At 39.8% G+C, this 22,580-nt stretch overlaps 1 protein-coding gene and 1 pseudogene across 1 annotated transcript in view; one reads left to right on the plus strand and one right to left on the minus strand.

Moving 5' to 3' along the window:
* Positions 1-22,580, minus strand: part of SDHAF3 (succinate dehydrogenase complex assembly factor 3) — a 66,275-nt gene that overhangs the window by 35,410 nt on the left and 8,285 nt on the right. The gene's annotated exons all lie outside the window — the stretch shown is intronic.
* On the plus strand, positions 65-932 carry LOC697719 (small ribosomal subunit protein uS3 pseudogene; annotated as a pseudogene).

Consider the following 22,580-nt stretch of genomic DNA (forward strand, 5'->3'; position numbering starts at 1 on the left):
TGTAGCCCCATGGATCAAGAAGTAATTTTGACTTTCAAGTCTCATTTTAAAAATACATTTTGGCTTTCCTTTCGGCAGAGCGCGGCGGCAAGATGGCTGTGCAAATTTCCAAGAAGAGGAAGTTTGTCACTGATGGCATGTTCAAAGCTGAACTGAATGAGTTTCTTACTTGGGAGCTGGCTGAAGAATGCTACTCTGGAGTTGAGGTGTGAGTTACACCAACCAGGACAGAAATCATTATCTTAGCCACCAGAACACAGAATGTTCTTGGAGAGAAGGGTCCACGGATTCCGGAACTGACTGCTGTAGTTCAGAAAAGGTTTGGCTTTCCAGAGGGCAGTGTAGAGCTTTATGCTGAAAAGGTGGCCACTAGAGGTCTGTGTGCCATTGCCCAGGCAGAGTCTCTGCGTTACAAACTCCTAGGAGGGCTTGCTGTGCGGAGGGCGTGCTATGGTGTGCTGCAGTTCATCATGGAGAGCGGGGCCAAAGGCTGCGAGGTCGTGGTGTCTGGGAAACTCCGAGGACAGAGGGCTAAATCCATGAAGTTTGTGCATGGCCTGATGATCCACAGGGGAGACCCTGTTAACTACTACATTGATGCTGCTGTGCGCCATGTGTTGCTCAGACAGGGTGTGCTGGGCATCAAGGTGAAGATCATGCTGCCCTAGGACCCAACTGGTAAGACTGGCCCTAAGAAGCCCCTGCCTGACCAAGGGAGCATCCTGGAACCCAAAGATGAGATACTGCCCACCACTCCCATCTCAGAATAGAAGGGTGGGAAGCCAGAGCCACCTGCCGTGCCCCAGTCAGTCTCCACAGCATAACAGGGTCTCCTTGGCAGCTGTATTCTGGAATCTGGATGTTGCTCTGTAAAGACCTTTAATAAAATCTTGTACAAAAACAAAAAATAAAAAAATAAAATAAAATAAAAATACAATTTGAGGCCGGGGACGGTGGCTCACGCCTGTAATCCCAGCACTTTGGGAGGCCGAGATGGGTGGATCACGAGGTCAGGAGACCATGGAGATCATGGCTAACACAGTGAAACCCCATCTCCACTAAAAATACAAAAAAAAAAAAAATAGCCGGGCATGGTGGTGGCCTCCTGTAGTTCCAGCTACTCAGAGGCTGAGGCAGGAGAATGGCCTGAACCTGGGAGGTGGAGCTTGCAGTGAGCCGAGATCCCGCCACTGCACTCCAGCCTGGGTGTCAGAGCGAGACTCCGTCTCAGAAAAAAAAAAAAAAAAAATTTGGAAAGACTATAGCTGCCATAGACAGTGATTCCTCTGATGGATCTGGACAAAGTAAATTGAATAACTCCTGGAAAGGATTCACCATTCTAGATGCGATTAACAGCTTTTGTGATTCACGGGAGCAAGTCAAAATATTAACATTAACAGGAGTTTGGAAGAAGTTGATTCTAACCCTCATGGATGACTGAAAAGCTTGAGAATTCAGTGGAGTAAGTAACTGCAGATGTGGTGGAAACAGTAAGAGAACTCTAGTTCAGAAATGAAACCTGAAGATGTGACTGACTTGCTGTAATCTCATTATAAAAGCTGGATGGATGAGTTCTCTCTTATGGATGAGCAAAGAAAGTGATTTCTTGAAATGGAATTTACTCCTGGCAAGGATGCCATGAACAGTGTTGAAATGACAACAGAGGATTTAGAGTATTACATAAACTTAATTGATAAAGCAGCAACAGGACTTGAGGGGACAGACTTCAATTTTGAAAAAAATGACTACTGTGCATAAAAAGGCATCAAACAGCAATGCATACTACAGATAAATCTTTCCTGAGAGTGTCGATTAATGCAGCACACTTTATTGTGCTCTTATTTTAACAAATTGCCACAGCTACCCCTAAACTTCAGCAACCAACCCCCTCATCATTCAGCAGCCATCAACACTGAGGCAAGATTCTTGATCAGTAAAAATATTATGACTTGCTGACAATCATTAGCATTTTGAGCAATATTTTTAAATTAAGGCATGTATATTGTATTTTAAGACATAATGCTATGATACACTTAGAAGATAATAGTGTAAACATAACTTTTATATGCACTGGGAAACCAAAAAATCCACACGACTCATTTTATTGCAATATTCGCTTTTTACCACAATATCTCCAAGGTATACACGTGCAGTTTGCTTCTACTACAGTGGTTTTGCCATTTAGTATACAGTACAAATCTGCAACTATTTATTGTTTGGCAATGCTTTTTATTTTGCAATGAACCCTTCTGGCACCAGTAAGCTTTTAAAAAAAAGTGTTATCTTGAGTGAAAAACTGAAATTTTTTCATTTCTCAAAACCAGTTGATAATAAACATGTAACATGGAGACTACTGCAATCTCACTGACTAAATGTAAATCAAAAGACACCAATCAGCCAGGCACGGTGGCTCACAGCTGTAATCCCAGCACTTTGGGTAGACAAAGTGGAAGAATCGCTTGAGCCCAGGAGTTCGAGACCAAAGCCTGGGTAACATACTGAGACCCCTGTCTCTACAAAAAAAATAGAAAAAAAATAGCCAGGTGTGATGGCACACGCCTGTAGTCCCAGCTACTCAGGAGGCGCAGGTGGGAGGATTAGTTCGGCCTGGGAAGTCAAGGCTGCAGTGAGCCAAAATCATGCTACTGCACTGTAGCCTGGGAGACAGAGTGAGACCCTGTTTCAGGAAAAAAAAAAAACAAAAACACAAATCTACTGATTGTGCATCAGAATCTACTTTTTAAATTACTGTACATGGAGACAACAGGTATAGCTACAGATAACATGTATTTACATATTACACTGAGAAGCACAATTTTTTCATTTAGATCAAATCACTAATCATCTAACTTAATTTCACTCATTTTCATTCTAGGTTATCTTATGCACATATAAAAAGTAAAGCAATAGTTGTTAGACTGTTAACAAAAGAACTACTTTGCAAAACGTTGAATGCTGTTAGCTTTGTATCAGTGATACTAGATGCTTCAAATGGAAAAACCAGTTAAATTAAATCTAGGAACAGGCTGAATTCTTTATCAAATTCATGGAGTCAAAGTAAAACTATTGGTGACTATTTGTTTATTTTTATTTTTTTTAAGAGTCAGGGTCATGCTCTTTCACCCAGGCTAGAGTACAGTAGGGCAATCATAGCTGGCTGCAGCCTCAAACTCCTGGGCTCAAGCAATCCTCCAGCCTCGGCATCCTGGGCAGCTGGGCCTACAGGCATGAGGTGTCATGCCTGGCTAATTTTTAAAACACTGTTGTAGAGACAAGGTCTCTCACTTTGTTGCCCAGACTGGTCTCCATCTCCTGGCTTCAAGTGGTCCTCCGGCTTCAGCCTCCCAAAGTGCTGGGATTATAGTTGCAAGCCACTGTGCCCGGCTGGAAATTCATTCTTAAAGGTGAAACATCTGATGTTATCATGAGTGTTATTGTAAATTCAGTTTTTAAAAAGTTCAGCAGTGGCTCACATCTGTAATTCCAGCACTTTGAAGAGGCTGAGGTGGGTGGATCACCCGGGGTCCAGAATTTGGGACCAGCTTGACAACATGGTTAAACCCCGTCTCTACAAAAATTATCTGGGCATGGTGGCATGCGCCTCTAATCCCAGCTACTTGGGAGGCTGAGTACGAGAATTGCTTGAACCTGGGAGTGAGAGAGGTTGCCGTGAGCCTGCACTCTAGTCTGGGAGGCACAGCAAGACTCTGTCTCAAAACACATAAAAATAGATTAAATAAATAAATAAATAAATAAATAAATAGTTCACCACTGAAGATAAGATTATTTTTTACAGTGATAACACATTTTGGTGGAGCAGAGTGCTAAGGTAAGAAACAATGTTCTTATTAGAGTCTTTGAGAGGAATGTACACGCAATTAGTGGTGCGTACACAATTTATAACCATGCCCAAACCGTGACATTCTAATAATCAAAACAGAATCTGCTTTCAAATTGACACTTAGCTAAAAATCTGTATTTATACAGTAAGAGTAATATATAAAATTTTTGTAACAAGATTGCTATTGAGCACAAGCACTTCCCCATGGCAGCATAAGCTTTCCTTTTGGGCTGCCTATCACATAGATTTTAGAAATGCTAGAGCCTTTTCAGAACTAACTTGTAAATCAACCTAAGTATCCTACAATGATGCTGAAATTTCTTACAAACTAGTTACCTAGATTTGGTTGCATTTTGTTCAAATCAGTAGGAATTATTTAATCAAAGTACTGGACAAATAAAGAAACAAAAAGCTTAAGCTTTTAACAAAGTATTTTTGAAAATAAAGTTTAGGCCGGGCGTGCTGGCTCACGCCTGTAATCTCAGGACTTTGAGAGGCCGAGCTGGATGGATCACGAGGGTCAGGAGTTTGAGACCACCCTGGCTAACACGGTGAAACCCGGTCTCTACTAAAAATACAAGAAATTAGCAGGGCGCAGTGGCAGGCACCTGTAGTCCCAGCTACTCGGGAGGCTGAGGCAGGAGAATGGTGTGAACCTGGGAGGCGGAGCTTGCAGTGAGCCAAGATCACACTACTGCACTCCAGCCTGGGTGACAGAGCAAGACTCCGTCTCAAAAAAAAAAAAAAACAAAGCTTATAACTAGAAGATAATTTACTAAAAGAAGAAACAATGAATTATGAGAGCACAAATAATGTACAAGATCTAATTTTGAAATTCTATAACTGCGTCTCTATCTCAACTTCAGAAAACAATCTTTGGAAGGAACTCCTAGTTATAACTGCATATACTTATATTCATACCCAAATAGAAGAAAATTAAAAGGCCTATGATTTTGAAGCATGTGAATTTGGCAAAACGTTTACAATAATCCTAAATACAGATAATTTATCTGACAAGTTTTATCTTACAGAAATATCTGTCAAAGAAAACTAATCTAAATGGACACAAAAAGAGTACCTATTGGCTGGGCATGGTGGCTCATGCCTGTAATCCGAGCACTTTGGGAGGCCGAGGTGGGCAGATCACGAGGTCAAGAGATCAAGACCATCCTGGCTAACACGGTGAAACCCCGTTTCTGCTAAAAATATAAAACATTAGCCAGGTGTGAGAATGGCGTGAACCCGGGAGGTGGAGTTTGCAGTGAGCCCAGATCACGCCTCTGTACTTTGGCCTGGGCGACAGAGTGAGACTCCGTCTCAAAAAAACAAAAAGGTACCTATTAAAATCTTTGGGTTTAAATATTTATAATTTAAACGCAAAAAAAATATTGTTTTGAGAATATCCTCCATTGGGCAACATTTGCCCTGAGTTTCTTTGGTATCCCAGTATCTATAGCAGAATAGTTTTCTCTATTAATCATAAAATGTAACTTCAAAAAAGATATCAGGCAATTAAAAACAATTAGCTAAAACCAAATTGCAAAATCTATATTCTTCAAAGAAAAAAAGTGACACTGTATTATAGACAGGAACAGATAGAAAGTACATAAATATGTCTCAAGAACAATTATTTTCTTTATGTTCTTTTTGTAACATTCATACAATCACAATAAAAAGTGTTTTGCCTTGAAGTATACAAATGTTTTATATTTTGAAAAATTGAGAAGTTATAAAGAACTTTTCATATTTCTAACAACATAATATAATTTATATGTCAATAAATACACATTTCAAAAATGTATGTTTATGATTTCAGTGCTTCTTTTACTCTCAGAAGTGTCCCAGTTTTGACAACAAATTATACAACCAAACTAATAATAGACAGGACAAAACATCAGCACATTTAAAAAGGCCAGACTATTACTGGCCAAAAATAAAAAATGTCATGTTATCTCTTTGCTTTTTAAACTAAATTATTTGGCATCTAGTGTTCGAAAGTAGGGGAAAAAAATAAATTAAAAAAAAAAAGGCCTACTTAAGTTTTCACAAAATTTCTAAATCTCTACTTTTATCTTTTCCAGGTCATCAATGATATAATTCATAATTTCACAATCTGAAAACTATAAAGCTGCATTTTCCTTAAAATTTTTATTATAAATATATTTTGCTGTAGTAAGAACCACAAAAATTTACTTAAAAACAGTCATGTGTTTGATGGCTATCTGCCTTCCAAGATTGGGAAATCCCGAAACAAAGAATCTCTCTTTGTTGGGGTTTTGAACTACTACGAATCATCAGGCTACAGAGCAGGATCTGAAACATGGAAGGCATTTAATAAACATTTATTGAATGAAATAATTTCTTCAATTAAGACAAAGAAAATTTAAGAGAACACTTGACAGCGACAGGGAAAGGAAGCAAGATTCAAAATGGTAATGAGACCATTTTGTGGTCATTCAAAATTCTAGGTAAGTTAACACAAGAGAACGTATGTTGAACCAATTCCTTAATTTCTAAAATAAAGTCAAATAAAATTTCACACGTTGGGTTTCATATATTCATCTATAACTGGTAAATAAATGCCTTCAATATCCCCTAAACTTACTAAGAAAAATGACTTTTACCAAACCAATTATTTAAACACTATTCAGTGATTATCCATGAAGCTTTCAAAAATGGATTAACATTGTATATAGTAGAAAAAATATTTACTCCCTTTTAAAATTAGTTAAAACATATATAAAATATTTAAAGTGGCAACAAATCTATATCAGACAATTCAAATATGAAATGCACTAGTTAGAATGTAAAAAGACAAATACTACTTCAGATAAAATTTAAATGTAAAGTTTTCATTTGGTTACGCCTTCTCAGACGTAAGTATCTTCTGCCATCATGTGGAAATTTCTGAAATTACATGTATATACACACAAAATTAATTTTATCAAGCTCCTAGAACTGACAAAGGAATTCAGCCAAGTTTCCAGATACTAGATTAATGTACACAAATCAGTAGCTCTTCAATACACCAATAGCAACCAAGCAGAGAATCAAATCAAGAACTCAACTCCTTTTACAACAGTTGCAAAAAAAAATAAAATACTTAGCAATATACCTAACCAAGGAGTTGAAAGACCTCTACAAGGAAAACTACAAAACACTGCTGAAAGAAATCACAGATCACACAAACAAATGGAAACACATTCCATGCACATGGATGGGTAACATCAATATTTTGAAAAAGACCATACTGCCAAAAGCAATCTACAAATTCAATGCAATCCCCATCAAAACATCAGCACCATTCTTCACAGAATTACAAAAAACAATTCTAAAATCCACATGAAACCAAAGAAGAGCCCACAAAGCCAAAGTAAACTAAGCAAAAAGAACAAATCTGGAGACATCACGCTACCTGATTTCAAACTATAAGACAATAGTCACCAAAACAGCATGACACTGGTATAAAAATAGGCACACAGACCAACAGAACAGAATAGGGAACCCAGAAATAAACCTAAATACTTACAGCCAACTGATCTTTGACAAAGCAAACAAAAAAGTAAAGTGGGGAAAGGACAACCTTTTCAACAAACGGTGCTAGAATAATTGGCTAGCCACATGTAAGAGAATGAAACTGGATCCTCATCTCTCGCATAATATAAAAATCAACTCAAGATGGATCAAGGACTTAAACCTAAGACCTGAAACTAGAAAAACTCTTGAAGATTAACACTGGAAAAACCTTTCTAGACATTGGCTTCGGCAAGGATTTCATGACCAAGAACCTAAAACCAAATGCAATAAGAACAAAGATAAATAGCTGGGACTGAATTAAACTAGAGAGAAAAGGACAGTCAGCAGAGTAAACAGACAACACACAGAGTGGGAGAAAATCTTCCCAATCTGTACATCTGGCAAAGGACTAATAATCAGAATCAACAATGAACTCAAACAAATCAGTAAGAAAAAACAAACGATCCCATCAAAAAGTGGGCAAAGAACGTAAGTAGAAAATTCTCTAAAGAAGAAATACAAAAGGCCAATGAACGTATGAAAAAACACTCAACATCACTAATGATCAAGGAAATGCAAATCAAAACTACAATGTGATACCGTCTTGCTCCTGCAGTAATGGCCATAATAAAAAATAAATAAAAAAATAATAGATGTTGGCGTGGATGTGGTGATCAGGGGACACTTCTACACTGCTAGTGGGAATGTAAACCAATACAGCCACTATGAAAAACAGTGTGGAGGTTCCTTAAAGAACTAAAAGTAGAACTACCATTTGATCCAGCAATCCCACTACTGGGTACCTACCCAGAGGAAAAGATAATCTTTTTCATTATTTGAAGAAGATACTTGCACACGCATGTTTATAGCAGCATAATTCACAATTGCAAAATCGTGGAACCAACCCAAATGCCCATCAATCAATGAGTGGATAAAGAGTGTATACACACACACACACGCACACACAGTGGAACACTTCTCAGCCCTAAAAAGGAATGAATTAACAGCATTTGCAGTGACCTGGATGAGACTGGAGACTATCATTCCAAGTGACGTAACTCACGAATGGAAAACCAAATATCGTATGTTCTCACTGATATGTGGGAGCTAAGCTGTGAGGTTGCAAAGGCATAAGAATGATACAATGGACTTTGGGGAACTTGCAGGAAAGAGTGGGAGGGGGGTGAGGGATAAAAGACTACAAATATGGTGCAGTGTATACTGCCCGGGTGATGGGTGGACCAAAATGTGACAAATCACCACTAAAGAACTTACTCATGTAATCAAATACCACCTGTATATCAATAACTTATGGAAAAAGAAAAAAAAAGTATCAGACTAGGATATTAGTTTACCCTAACAGTCTCTAATATTTGAAAAGATTAATCCAGTTTTTAAACAAAGTAAATATTCTTAGAAGAATTTAAGAAGGGGCCGGGAGCAGTGGCTGATGCCTGTAATCCCAGCACTTTGGGAGGCGGAGGTGGGTGGATCACTTGAGGTCAGGAGTTCAAGACCAGCCTGGTCAACATGGTGAAACCCCCTTTCTACTAAAAATACAAAAATTAGCCAGATGTGGTGGCGTGCGCCTGTAATCCCAGCTACTCAGGAGACTGAGGTGGGACAATCGCTTGAACCCAGGAGGGAGAGTTTGCAGCAGTGAGCCAAGATCACGCCACTGCACTCCAGCCTGGGCGACAGAGTGAGACTCTGCCAAAAAAAAAAAGAATTTAAGAAGAAAATAATCCTGAAAAGTTGTTCCTTCTTCCTGAGAGAAGATAGTGGTGTTCATTTATACCTTAAGGAAATTGCATGCAGAGACTCCATTTCATTTTCTTTCTAAGACTCAGCAGTTATGACTCTTCTAGGTCTTTTCCACTTCAAGATCTTAAATTCCTTAAATACTCTCCTTTTCTCACCCCTACTTTAGGCACTTAAAACACTACACTAAATGGGAAAAGAAACAGGAGTATTAAGCTACTTTAACTTGTCCTGAATAATTAGAAACTAGAGATGCTTGATACTAGTTTTATAAAGACAAAAAGCTTATTAATAGCCAAATAGCAAAAAAAAAAAAAAAAAAAAAGTAAAAACTGAACCAGCTATGCATACGATCATATGCCTAATGGGTTGACAGTATTATCTACATAGAGACATGAATTAAAGTGCTTGGAATAAGCCTAATGCCCTAAATTCTCATATATTCATAAAATACAATTTCAGAATTTAACACTTTAAATTATTAATCTTTATAAACACTACAATTCGGGCCAGGCGCAGTGGCTCACGCCTGTAATCCTAGCACTTTGGGAGGTCGAGGTAGGTGGATCACGAGGTCAGGAGCTTGAGACCAGCCTGGCCAATATAGTGAAACAGTGTCTCTACTAAAAATACAAAAAATTAGCCAGGCGTGGTGATATGCGCCTGTAATCCCAGCTACTCGGGAGGCTGAGGCAGGAGAATCACTTGAACTTGGGAGGCAGAGGTTGGAGTGAGCCGAGATAGTGCCACTGCACTTCAGCCCAGGCAATAGTGCAAGAATTCTCTCTCAAAAAAAAAAAGACTACAGTTCACACCTTTGATTGCTCAACTTTTTATCCAGCTGTGGTAATTAGCATATTTGGTCTTTGTCAAAAAATAATCACTCATTTTTCTTTTGGCGGGAAAAAGACTTACTGAACACCTATTATAACATACTACTCTCCCAGTAATTTTACAAAGATAAGTAGAACATTTTTGTGTCCTCAATGAACTTACCATCAACTAGTGGCAAAAAGGGGTACATAAGTAACTATAATATAATGTAGATAACATTAAGTACCAAAATAGACTAATCCCAGCACTTTGGGAGGCCGAGGTGGGCGGATCACGAGTGCTGGAGATCAAGACCGTCCTGGCTAACACGGTGAAACCACGTCTCTACTAAAAACACAAAAACTTAGCCAGGCATGGTGGCAGGCGCCTGTAGTCTCAGTTACTCGGGAGGCTGAGGCAGGAGAATGGCGTGAACCCGGGAGGCGCAGCTGGCAGTGAGCTGAGATTGCACCACTGCCCTCTAGCCTGGGTGACACAGCAAGACTCTGTCTCAAAAAAAAAAAAAAAAAAAAAAAAAAGTACCAAAACAGAAAAATACAATTTGAGGGAAATTAAAAGACATAGAGATTTCTTTCCATTTGAAGAATTAATCAGTTAAGAATTGACAGCACCATATGAAGGTTGTTTTGAAAGACACTTTAGGGTTTGGCCATGCAGAAAAAGACAGTAAAACATTTCAGCCAAATGAACAGCCAGAGTCAAAACAACTTGAGGCCACTTTCAGAGAGCAATGCTCAGTTAAATGACTAGAACACAGAATTCATGACAAAGAACATTTAGATAAAGGTAGGAAAAATACATTCGGGCCAGATTTTGCAGTTTTGAATGTCACGTCAAAGAGAGGTCAATGGGAAAACACTGATCGGTTTTGACAAGGGTAATAAAATGATCAAAGTTGTACTTTATAAGGTGACAGTTAAAAGAGACTAAAGGCAAGATTATTTATGAAATAACTGCAAACATCCAGAGGTACTGACCACTGGAATGGAGATAACAGGTCAGAGTTCTGATACTGTAAAGGAAAACAGAATCAACAGGATTTGGCAACTAATAGCATACAGAAGGTAAGAAAGAAGAAAGACTTAGTTAAGAATAATAAAATTACAAAATTTGTTTTCAGAGCACTCTTATCTGGAATTCTTGTCTCCTTCCTGTCAACCTACTTCCTACCCCACATTGACAGCGGGAGGAGGCAGACAAATGCCTAGGCAGATGGGGCAGGTCCACAGTGAAACCTTAATTTCAAACCAAAGAGTTTAAAGCCTAAAAGTCAAGCTATGAGTCTCAGATAAATCTACAGGCCAGACTGAGAACCTCTCTTTCCGTTTGGTGCCCTTTCCTCCGATTGATCCTTACCCTTCACCTATTTTACATATACCCACCCTTCCCTAATTGGCTTTTTTATACTGTCAGGCCTACCTTTGAGTGGTGCCTTTGTTTTAGCCTTTTTTGCATACTCACAAACCAATCAGCATACACTCCCCCATTCTGAGCCCATAAACGCCCCAGATTCAGCCATATTTTGGAAATGCCCATCTCCAGGTGTGGGGGACTACCCACCTTCAGGTGGGGGACCACTCACTTTTAGTCCCCTCTCTGCTGAGACCTGTTCTGTTGTTCAACAAAACTCTTCTCTGCTCTTCTCACCCTTTGGTTGTCAGTGTAACCTCATTCTTCCTGGACACAGGACAAGAACTAAGGAACCACCGAACACAGGTAGGAAAAAGGCTGTAACACTGTGGCCTTCTGCCGGCACTGGGCAGCCACCCCATGCACTGGGAAGCAGCGGCAGGGTCGGGCCAGCCCCGGAGGCACTGGCAGAGCAGGGCAGTGGGACTGAATGAGCTGTAACACAGGCAGGCTGGGGAACACTTGGTCCAGACACAGGCTGAGTGTGGATCCTGTGGCAAGCACATGATCTGGGGCAGAGTGCAAGCCAGGAGTGGTCCAATGGGCCTAGTGGGTAGGCGCCTCCTGCAGCGAGCCTGGGCACAAGCGAGCACCAGATGCAGGTGTCGCTGGCCACAGAGGTCTCCAGCTGGCAAAACAGCACGAAAAAAATACCGTGTCAACATTAAAGCTAAAATATCTAACATTTATTGAGCACTTACTATGTGTAAGGCACTGGGCAACTATTATGCATATACTATCTTATTTAATCCTTAACCTTAGAGGTAAGTACTGCTGCTATGCCCATTTTACTGATGAGGAAACCAAGGCTTAGAATGGTTAATCAAATTACCCAAGGTCACAGAGTAAGTGGCTAGATGTTAACCAGTGTCAGATAATTATTAAAAGTGTTAGTCATATTAAATTTAAAATGTAATCTCTCACATGGGTATACATATTTTTAAAATAAACTCAAAGATAAAATGATCTTCAAAAGCCAATGAGGGCTGGGCAGTGGTGGCTCATGCCCGTAATCCTAGTACTTTGGGAGGCCAAGACAGGTGGATCACCTGAGGTGAGGAGTTCGAAACCAGCCTGGTCAACATGGTGAAACCCTATCTCTACTAAAAACACATAAAAAATTAGCCAGGTGTGGTGGCAGGCACCTGTAATCCCATCTACTCGGGAAGCTGAGGCAGGAGAATTGCTTAAACCTGGGAGGCAGATGTTGCAGTGAGCTGAGATTGCACCACTGCACTCCAGCCTGGGTAACAAAGAAAGACTCCGTTTAAAAAAAAAAAAAAAAAAAGCCAGTGGGGCTTGGCACAGTGGCTCACACCTGTGATCCTGCACTTTGGGAGGCCAAGGCAGGTGGATCACTTGAGGTCAGGAGTTCGAGACTAGCCTGGCCAACACGGTGAAACCTACTAAAAACACAAAATTAGCTGGGTGTGGTGCCACTTGCCTGTAATCCCAGCTACACGGGAAGCTGAGGCAGGAGAATTGCTCGGACACAGGAGACAGAGGTTGTGGTGAGCCAAGATGGCACCACTGTACTCCAGCCTGGGCAACAAAACAAAACTCCATCTATTAAAAAAAAAAAAAAAAAAGCAAATAGAATGAGGGTATATGAAGGAATGGCAAGTGACATGGTAGATATATTGAATAGATAATCATAAATTCAATAGCTAAGAAAAAGATACTCTTTCCCTCTTGTACTTACACTCCAAATCATTGTCACACTGCCAAAAGACCAGCATTCACAACAATTATTCTTTAAGACACAATGGGTCTCTCTCTCTCAAATATTGATATGTGGCAGGCTCATAAAGTCCTTAAAAATCCTGACTGTATTAATATCTATAACCCCTAAAAAAGAGTAGACATTGAATAACTGAGTAAACAACTGAACTCAGTTGGGCTGCTTCTGTCTAGTCCTCTCCGACATAGCGTGAAAACCCTCACACAGTTCAAGGCCTACATTTTGAATAATTTCTCCATGTCCTTGACTTGAACTTCATCCTGAAATCTCTGCTCCTGACCTGTTGTTTCCTTTCTAGTTTTGAACTTAATAATGTCCTGTGCATTATCCTTGACTCTCAACTTGTTAAAGTCATGGACAAATATAGCTGGCCTGATTTATATTACAAGTGTTTCTCCTAGTTCCTAGAAAATTTCCAAGAGTTCCCTAACCTTACACAGACTCCCTTCTCAGTTATCAGGGAAAGGATTCAATTTCCACGGGCTCTAACAGAACCATGTTAGATCATGAAAGGGTTCTCCTTTGACTGACAATCTAAATCTAGTAGGCTATGCAGAGGATGTGACAGATGTAGATAAGTTCCCAATGTTCTCAGCTTCAGTTTGTATATACTTTCCCAAAGAAAGAATGTAATAAATAGTAGTGAGGCTCCCAGACAGCCCTGAAAAACAAACCACCACCACCACCAACAAAAAACCCTGTATTTAAAGAAAACGGTGCAGTTAAATATTACACAATAGGAATCACATTCTATTTTATATTTTCAGTATAAATCTACCATTTTATATTAAAGACTAGATCACTGTTTATGGCTAATTCAAGCATTCAAACTAAGAAGATGAATTATCATTACTATCTTCCAAGTATTAAGCAGAGCAATAAATTGCTGGGTATTAAACTACAGTAAGAAGTGAACAAACATTATATTTAAATGCACAATATACATCTACTTCTATAACTACAGACTAAGCTAAAGCAAAATAATGTCAGATTCCAGTTATGCTTTTAAAAGCGAAAAAAAATACTGAATAACTTTTTAAACTTTGCAAAACTTCACACTACCTGTTACTATTTAAGAAAATACAGTTTAAAAATGTACTGTAGTTCAATCTCACACAAACTCTTGCCACCACCTTAATTTAGGCTGTAAATATTTTGATAGCATTTTGTTAAAAAGAGTGGAACTAAAATAAAATAATATGGCAGGTCTTACTTTTTGAATGTACCAAATCTGAATTCTTCACATGAAACATAAATTTTCTTTTCAGATACATGCATCAAGATTTCTAGACATACCCTATTTAAAACAAATTTGATTTATGCAAATACAGGTTTACACAAAGAAACAAATTACAGGTTGATAATTCACTTTTCAAAAGGATTCACAAAAGAACTCTTTTAATTAGTAAGTTTGCCAATATACCTAAAAGTTATATTAAAAAAAAAAAACCGTTTATAAACAACTCTTCAGAAATACACTCAAGGGTATTAATTACAGTTAGTCATAAGAGCATCAAGCTTCAGAAACTCCTATCAGTCTTTGTCTCAAGAGCTGGACAAATATGGCAGGTGAAACCAAATACATTAACTGAAAATGGCATAGAAATGCATATTTAAGATAGCCTCTGATAAATACATTTATATCTATCCTAACAATCGTGAATCTACCAAATTCTTCCTTAAAAATATACACAGGGACTAGGCCAGGCAAGGTGGCTTATGCCTGTAATCCCAGCACTTTGGGAGGCCGAGGTGGGCGGATCATGAGGTCAGGAGATCGAGATCATCCTGGGTAACATGGTGAAACCCCATCTCTACTAAAAATACAAAAAATTAGCCGGGCGGGGTGGCGGGTGCCTGTAGTCCCAGCTACTCGGGAGGCTGAGGCAGGAGAATGTTATGAACCCAGGAGGCGGAGCTTGCTGTGAGCCGAGATTGAGCCACTGCACTCCAGTCTGAGCCACAGAGACTCCATCTCAAAAAAAAAATACACACACACACACACACACATATATATACACACACACATATATATATATACACACACACACAGGGACTAGCAAATAATGCAGTCAATATGACTAAAGGTGACCCCAGGAAACCAATGGGCTAAAAGTTACTTTCCCTTCTTTGTACAGGCCATAAGTACAAAAAGAAAAATCCAGAGATCCCCATTAGTGTTGCAGGTATTTTTTTTTTTTTTTTTTTTTTTTGAGAGGGAGTCTCGCTCTGTCGCCCAGGCTGGAGTGCAGTGGCGATCTCGGCTCACTGCAAGCTCCGCCTCCCAGGTTCATGCCATTCTCCTGTCTCAGCCTCCCCAGTAGCTGGGACTACAGGCACCGGCCACCACGCCCGGGTAATTTTTCTATTTTTAGTAGAGACGGGGTTTCACGTGTTACCCAGGATGGTCTCGATCTCCTGACCTCGTGATTCACCTGCCTCCGCCTCCCAAAGTGCTCGGATTACAGGTGTGAGCCACCGCACCTGGCCTAGTTATTGCAGGTTTTTAAGAAGTGCTCTCACAGGTCGGAGACAACATCTAAGAAAGGAAATCTAAATTTGATGATCTGGAAATGAAGCATTTTGGAGCAGCTAAGAGAGGCAGAAAGAAGGATCCTAATGTCCACAAACTATCACTGCCAGCTAGCTTCTTGTTCTGTTTAGAGTTGTATCCCAAATCCACAAACACTGGCATCTTAACTGAAGACCAAAATTAGGTATGATGTAGAGTAACCTTACTGATAACAAAAAGCAGCCTTACAATAATAAGGGGGTAAAGCTGAATAAGAAATATGACAAAGATGTAGCCACTTCAGGAAAATTTGACAGTGCAAAGGAGAAAGCTAAAGTTCCTGCGGGCGGGCGGGGGGGGGGGGGAAGAGGAGTAGGATGAACAGGGTGACAGATAGGAGAAAGAAAGGTTTAAGCAAGGGGATATGAAGAAAAAATAAAACTGAGCATCTCTTTCCATGTAAATTCCAGAGCAGGGAAAACATCGTAATACACCTCTCTAAAAATGTGTCTCTGCCCTTACTAGATTTAATTACAAAATCAGAATATGATCACATGGCAGTTTCTAAAAGTGTTCTGAAAATCTTAAGTATGTACATTAAACAGTCGGGGTGTTATAAGCACCCAGAAACTATATCAAACTGGGAAAAATTTCCAAACATTTTAAAGTAAGAACATCTTCTCAGCTGGGTGAGGTGGCTCACACCTGTAATCCCAGCACTTTGAGAGGCCAAGGCAGGCGGGTCATCTGAGGTCAGGAATTCAAGACCAGCCTGGCCAACATGGTGAAACCCTGTCTCTACTAAAAATACAAAATTTAGCCGGGCATGGTGGCAGGTACTTGTAATACCAGCTACTTGCAGGGCTGAGGCAGGAGAATCCCATGAACCTGGGAGGTGGAGGTTGCAGTGAGCCGAGATCATACCACTGCACTCCAGCCTGGGCAACAGAGCAAGACTCCGTCTCAAAAACAAAAGAAGTTTTCACTCTATGCATCTTTCTCTTAGCCTTATAAAAGCATTTAATGATATTCACAGCATTTTTGTTTTCAAGTGTTCATTCTGGTTATTCACCAGTAATCCAGAGTTATCAGTTATATGTATCTATAGTTTATAAAATAAATCACATAGACAAACTCTTGAGGCCCATGATTGGAAGTGTGAGGCAATAAACACGATACTTTTTGGAGGGGGCACATTCAAGGCATATGCTGTGAAGTCAGACCCGCAGAGGCTGCATGCAGCTGGCAGCCATCTCACCCAGGTAGCTGCTGTAGCTGTTTCTGTAGGTATGTGTTTGCTATATCATCTGCTGCCATTTTGAGCTTTGGAAAGGGGGCATGGAGTCAGCTACATGAAAAGTGTATGGATTTGTTTTTAAGTGGGATAGTTTTTAAACAAACTATAGACCTTTTCATCAGTAAAGAGTCATTGCACCAAAGTCCAGAAAACGTTCCTACTTAACCTCTGATATGTACAATAATACTCTGGTTTTGGTCTTAGGTTTCTGTGTGTTTATTACAATGAAATGTCTTTTAAAGGAAAATAAACCATACTATAATTTTTAAATTTTTTGAATAAAACATAAACATTTTAGTGTTTTAGAGCTCTGAAAGCAAAGTGCAATTTACTTTAGAAATGCTTTGAGTTGCACTGACTTAGGAGTAAAGAAGAGCAACAACTTGTAAGTGAGGCAAATATCATTCTCCCTCCTCTGGGGTTAAGCTAATTAAATTTACACACAAAGAGAAGAATCTGAAATTTTTCGGGCCTAGGAAAAATAAGCAAGAAGTAGTTTAATCCATTAACATGTGTAAGAGTAACAATGATACCTCAACAGAAAGAAGGTGGTTAACATAAAAATAAAGGACTGAGGGCAAACTTATAACATGCATTCAGTACTGTTCAGGAAAAAAGGGCAATGAAGCTGTGGAACCCACAAAAATAATCACTAAAGGGATGTTTTCTACTGCAGACACAGTGAGGCCTGATGAAAAAAGCTCTCATGCCTACCCACTCCCTGTCATTTTAATTCCATGTTTACCAGGCAACCTTCTAAACACTATTTCAGTTTTCCAGAAAGCTTAATAGAGGTCCACAATTCCCTGAAGTCAAAGAAGTTCTTAAAAACAAAAGCTCTTTCAGAATTTATCTGGCAGCAAATCCTGACATAAATGTACATAAAGTCTTTATTTACTCCACTTACTGTGAATATTCAAATTTTTTCTGCAGATATACTAATGTATTTGATTACAGTACCACCCTAGATCCCACTCGATGTTTCTTAAAATTCACTAAATACTATTTCTTCACTTTCTAAAATCTAAAAAAAATACATGATTCTGAGACATATCTGAAAAGGTATCCCCCCTACCCCTGGAAGTAAATATAAATATTCTAACTCCTGGAAATGAGAGCCCTCTTCACTAGCCCCCACTCCCCTAGCAGCAGAAAAAATAAATCAGTCTTCTTCTTTATACTTCAATGTTATATAAATTTAAGTAATGTGAGTCTGTTGCCAAGAATCTGATCATTTCTGGTTATGTTGGTAAAGTCCAACTCCGGACTACAAGATCAATTACCAGACCCTGTATGATCACAATCAAGGTGGCACATACCTATCTAGAATCTCTTTCTGAAGCCTACTGGTTTCTAAGCTAAGGGGAGCCTGTTTGTCTTCCACCCTCCCTGACTGATGTGTCAGAAGACAAACTAACAGTTAACCTATATCCCCTCTCAATCCTACCTCACTGACAGCCTTCATTCACCTTCCACAAAACATAGGGGAAAAAGGTAAAAAATTAAAATAGAATACAGTTACTACATGGTAACTTAATTTTTATCAAATTAAGTTAGTGGAAAATCATTGAATATTTAAGTATGATCTCTAAGAAATTAAACGTAAGATTCTTCATGTTGCTTAACAAGACATAATACTAGACCAGATAGATGACACTGATGACAGGTACCAAATAGATAATCATGATGATTTTCTGATCTCGGTTTACAGTCCTAAAGATTCCAAATATTTTTTCTAATGGTTAAGTAAAAAAGAAATATTTAGATAAATTTTGAATCTACACATTTAGATTTTCATTTATTTAATTTAGAAAACAAGAAATCATACAAAATATATAGATGACATTAGCATTTATTAAACATGAAGAAGTCTGAGTTGAACCTACAAAATTTTAAAAGCAAAATTAGGAAATGTATATATAAGGTGCTAGTAGCTGACTCACTGAGCATGTCTGCCTCAAGTCCTCTGTGAAATACGACTGGTAAAAATATTAAGTATATCCAGTGCATTTTAAAAATTATCCTTAGTAACTTTCTTATAATTACCAAACACCTGATATTTGCAGAGAATCAAGAAAATTTGAGGTACACAGAAGAAAATTACAATCATTCTTAATCTTATCATCCAAAGATAAAGTTTATATGTAATTATGTTACAGTTTTTCCATGTTATTAGTTCTTCTGAAACACCATTTCTAATAACTGCATACTAACCCATCCATCATGTGGCTATAATTTCATTATTCTATCATTGGATATTTACAGTAATTTAAAATTCTCACTTTACTATAGATATGCAACACAGCAATTAACATCTTTGTACATAAATCACAGAATGACCTATTAGAATCTCTTTTGCCCATTTCTTTTAGTAAAGCTTTAAGTTTTTTCCTATTGAGCTAAATAAGTTCTTTTCATATTAATGTGGCCAATCACATATTAATCCTAAACATTCCATTTGTCTTTATACTTCAACCAAGCCATCTGATTCAATAGTTTAACTCACCTCATAATATAATCACATCTTAAGAGGTAAAAAGGAACTTTTGGTCCATCCCTAATTCAGGGGCAAAATATTATTTTCCCTCTTGAGACAACTAAGGCCCAAAGAAACCTTTCAAAAAAGAGTATGTGCCTGATTATTAAGAAAGTTTAACAGTTACAGCCCAGCAATTTCCATTCTCATCTCATTACTGAAAACAATCTTTCAAATAGAAATATCAGGCAATTAGCACTTCAGGCTAACAGTGTAGAAGGGCTTAAAATAAAAAGCAATGTACTCTTTTCTGTGTATCTCCTCTGAGGACATTTTTTGTTTTATTTTGGTCTCTTTCATGTTTCAAATGTCTTGAGAATTTTGGTTATCTGTCCACATTTATGAATAAAGCAATAAGAAACTAACCAAGAACTATACAGATAGATAGGCTTGCTGATTGGGAAATTACTTTTAGGGTTAATCTTGCCTGTATTTGCTTCCCGCTCCTGATTTCCTACCTAACCTGGTGTTTGAGTTCACTTGGTTTTGGCAGCTTGGCTATCTCTTTAGGTGTATTCTCTGTATTCTGAACTGTGGCCTCCTCTCTCTGCTTTGCTTCATTATTTACACTGTTCTTCTGCTTTCCATCTTCAGAAAATCTGTTGAAATTGCTTGGCTGCTAATGGCTCCATTCTTGTTCTCTAGTCATTATGGATTATTCCTTTTAAAAATTGCTTTACTACTAGTTTAGTCTGGCTTTGGAAGGGAGAGGAAATAAAAAATAAGCTCTTGTGATATTCCCAGTCTGCCATCTTTACTTGGAAATCCTTTCACGTTAAAGATGAAGAAACTAAGGCCTATGGAAGTAAAATGACTTGTTTGATATTGATGCAGGTTTTTTCACTGTCCTGTTGCCAGCCGGAAATCTTCTCTGGCGGGTAGCAGCCCTGCCCAGGCCTCACTTAGTTCTGAGCTGGCCACTAGGCTTGCTCTGCCCACCCAGGCTGGCAGGCTGCGCTCGGCTCACGCTGCCAGCCTGGCTCCCATGTCTACTGAGGGTGAGCCAGGCACAGAGCAGCAAGGGATATGTGAGCAAGCGAGTGTGGGATCCAGCCATGGTGCACAGCCAGGTGTGCCAGCTGCTGTGGTGGGTCTGTGGTGGGGTGGGCAGCTCCAGGCACTGGCTTCGTGCGAGGCTGTGGCTGGACCAGGCATACCACAGTGGTTTCCACCTTGGGTGCCAGCATCAGGATGAGGGGAAGGCAGTGGTGCCTGAAAACTTGGAGATGCCAGCAACTGTGGAGCACCAAAGGGGGCGTTACAGCATGTGAAACCTCGTCTTTACTAAAAATATAAAAACTAGTTGGGTGTGGTGGTGGATGCCTGTAATCCCAGTTACTCGGGAGGCTGAGGCAGGAGAACTGCTTGAACCCAGAAGGAGGTTTCAGTGAGCCCACACAGTGCCACCGCACTCCAGTCTCGGCGACAGAGGGAGACTCAGTCTCAAAAAAAAAGAAAAAAAAACTTGATGTAGAAAACATGTATGTGTGACAAATCACCATTGAATAAACCATCACAAAAACACCAACGAGTAAAAGGCAGAATTAACAATCTGACTGAGACCCAATTGACCCACTCATACTTGAGAGACATATCCCTGACACATACAATCCATTCACTAAACAGAGAGGCAATTCATTCCTTTTCTCCTGCAAGCTAAAACTATAAATCGAGATGTTCAAAAGTAACAAAATTAGGTCCACAAATTAGGTAAGAGAAGCATACATTTATAAAAACTAGCCAAATATCCATCCGATCCTAATTATATTAAGAAAACTCTAAATATAGGTGACATGCCACTTAATACATTTGTATGTGTGATACATACATACAAATGATGATCCACTTCAAAATCATATATAAGAGAAAGACAACCCATGAGAGTTACAAAGGGATGGCTACCTGAAGTCTGAAGCATTTCCTCCTGTCGAACAAATGCGACAAATAAAATGAGAAAGAAAATGTTATGATATCTAAATTATCACACAAATATAAAGAATTCAACATAATCAAGTAAGAGCAGTTACAGTCAGTCCGTGATACCGGGATCATTGCCTTTACTTGAAGGGAAGAAAAAGAAAATGGATTCTCTTGGATGTGGCAAGATGGCCAAATAGGTACAGCTCCCAAAGGCAGCTCCAAGTGAGACCAACACAGAAGGCGGGTGATTTCCACATTTCCAACTAAGGTACCCTGTTCATCTCAGTGGAACTGGTTAGGCAGTGGGTGCAGCCCATGTAGGGCAAGCAGAAGCAGGGTGGGGTGTTGCCTCACCCGGGAAGTGCAAGGAGCGGGGAGAGGTGAGGGGGCTCTCTTTCCCAGCCAAGGGAAGCCATGAGGGACTGTGCTATCTGGCCCAGATACTATGCTTTTCCCATGGTTTTTGTAATCTGAAGACTAGGAGATTCCCTGGTGTGCCTACACCACCAAGGCCCTGGGTTTCAAGCTCAAAGCTGGGTGGCTATTCAGGCAGACACCGAGCTAGCTGCAGGTTTGTTTTTTTATTTCCATACTCCAGTGGTGCCTGGAACCTGGGTGAGACAGAACCGTTCACTCGCCTGGAAAGGGGGCTAAATCCAGGGAACCAAGTGGTCTGGCTCAGTAGGTCCCACTCTCATGAAGGCCAGCAAGCTAAGAGCCACTGGCTTGAAATTCTGGCTGCCAGCACAAGTCTGAAGTTGACCTGGGCCAACAGAGCTTGGTGGGGGGAGGGGCATCCGCCATTACTGAGGCTTGAGTAGGCTCTTTTCCCCTGACGGTACTAAGGACTGGGAGGAACTCAACATAATGCAACAAAGCGGCTGTGGCCAGACTGCCTCTCTAGATTCTTCCTCACTGGGCAGGGCATCTCTGAAAGAAAGGCAGCAGCCCCAGTCAGGGGCTTATAGATAAAACTCCCATCTCCCTGGGATAGAGCACCTGGGGGAAGCAGCACCTGTGGGCATAGCTTCAGCAGACTTAAAAATTCCTGCCTGCCAGCTCTGAAGAGAGCAGTGGATGCTGACAAGGAGGGCTTTCCCAGGACGGTGCTTGAGCTCCACTAAGGGACAAACTGCCTCCTCAACTGGGTCCCTGACCCCCATGCCTCCTGACTGGAAGAGACCTCCCAACAAGGGTTGACAGACACCTCAT

Source organism: Macaca mulatta, chromosome 3 (assembly GCF_049350105.2).
Source record: "Macaca mulatta isolate MMU2019108-1 chromosome 3, T2T-MMU8v2.0, whole genome shotgun sequence".
In the NCBI taxonomy this organism is placed as follows: Eukaryota; Metazoa; Chordata; class Mammalia; order Primates; family Cercopithecidae; genus Macaca; species Macaca mulatta.